The 1,579-nt window shown below is 50.0% G+C and overlaps 1 protein-coding gene across 1 annotated transcript in view; it reads right to left on the reverse strand.

Annotated features, from left to right (window-relative positions):
• Positions 1-1,579, reverse strand: part of ap3b1a (adaptor related protein complex 3 subunit beta 1a) — a gene marked incomplete at its 3' end in the record, with an annotated part of 88,526 nt that overhangs the window by 82,019 nt on the left and 4,928 nt on the right.

Consider the following 1,579-nt stretch of genomic DNA (forward strand, 5'->3'; position numbering starts at 1 on the left):
ATGTGTGTGTGTGTATATATGTGTATACAGGTTGTTTCAAGTCTTCATGTCGTTGCAGTCTCCCATCCTGAGCCAACGCAGAGGAGACAGTGGAAAGGAAAACGTCCCTCAATAGGAAGAAGTGTCCAACAGAACCAGGCTCAGGACGAGCAGCCGTCTGCTTCAACCTGTGGCCCAGAGACAACTTTACACGCATGCGACGGTAGTTTGGATCATAGAACAAGAACACTGAGTTTCTGAGTGGCTGACAGACGAGATGCGTTCAAGAACAACGTGATGATGTTCGGTCCAAACGCAACACTTGTAAATGTCCTGAAATGTCTCTAAATAAATGGACGACGACTAAAACAAGTGTGAGAGGTCAAAGTGCTGAGAGCTAATGATCCCAGATGTTGGTGCACACGTACACAGAAGATCTTCATTGAAACATGTCATTAATTTGCAGCCAGGCCCAGATGTTGTCCTACAGAGACCTGGACGACAGTCCAGATGTGTTTTACAACGATCTGGATCCTTCAAACTACAGCTAATGTCAACGTCATGCATCTGTCATGGATCAGTGAGCGACTTGTCTGCAGCCTGTTCTTACAGAACATCTGGATGTGACATGGCCCAGTGGTCTTCTCACAGCTCCACCTGTAACAGGGACCAGCCTCTGCTGGTCCTACACGACCTGTGGCCAGACCTGATGAGCTCCAAGCAGCTCGGGGTCACCTCATACTGAACGTGTTGTTGCTCGAACATCATGAATGGTTTCAAAAGAACCTTAAATCATCTAGAAACACGAAGATTCAACTGAACGGACGAGTCGTCTTCTTCAGACGACTGGAATGACTCGTGTTCCTGTCTCTTTGGGTTTTTACAGATTCTGACCCGTCATGTCTGTGGACCCCAGGAACAACCGGGGATTGAACCCATGACCTTCTTGCTGTGAGGCAGCAGTGTAACCACTGAGCCACCGTGCTGTAATGCCTGTGGAGCCCAGGAACAACCGTGCCTCCTTAGACTAAAAGCTAAAGCTGAACGTAACGAGATGATCATCTCCTGCACGAATGGTGGCGGGTGATATACTCAAATAATGCTAGGCCTTTAATTTCTACCCATTTCTTCAACCATCGAGGAGTTGGAGCAAAAATAAAATTTTGTTAGAAAGGTCGTGCAGCGATGAAGTGTCTGGAGCACAAACGATGAACCTGATGTGTCTAAACGCAGGAACTTTGGCTGACTGCGTAATTACAGCTGAAGTCAAAGCTACAAGGAAATGTCTCCTGGTCCGGTGAAACCCTGAGGACCCGTGTGGACCTGCTTCTGTGGGCGATCTTACTGCAGTACCTGGCTGGGAGTCTCTCCGAGGGTTTCCTGAGGGCCTGCTCCTCCTGGCTCAGCTCGGGCTTCAGGGTGAGCTGCAAGCTTTCAGCAGACGTCAGCACCGTCCTCATGGCTCGCACTGCCTCCGAACGCAACCCAGCTCCAATCATCACGACCTCCTTCAGGTCCTCTCAGCTGGGGGCGAATCCTTCTGCTGATCACCGCTGTCTGAGCCGGGTCCTGAGGAAACACCACGGTCGGAGCAGAGTCC

This window comes from Nematolebias whitei, chromosome 18, assembly GCF_014905685.2.
Source record: "Nematolebias whitei isolate Nwh7 chromosome 18, NemWhi1, whole genome shotgun sequence".
In the NCBI taxonomy this organism is placed as follows: Eukaryota; Metazoa; Chordata; class Actinopteri; order Cyprinodontiformes; family Rivulidae; genus Nematolebias; species Nematolebias whitei.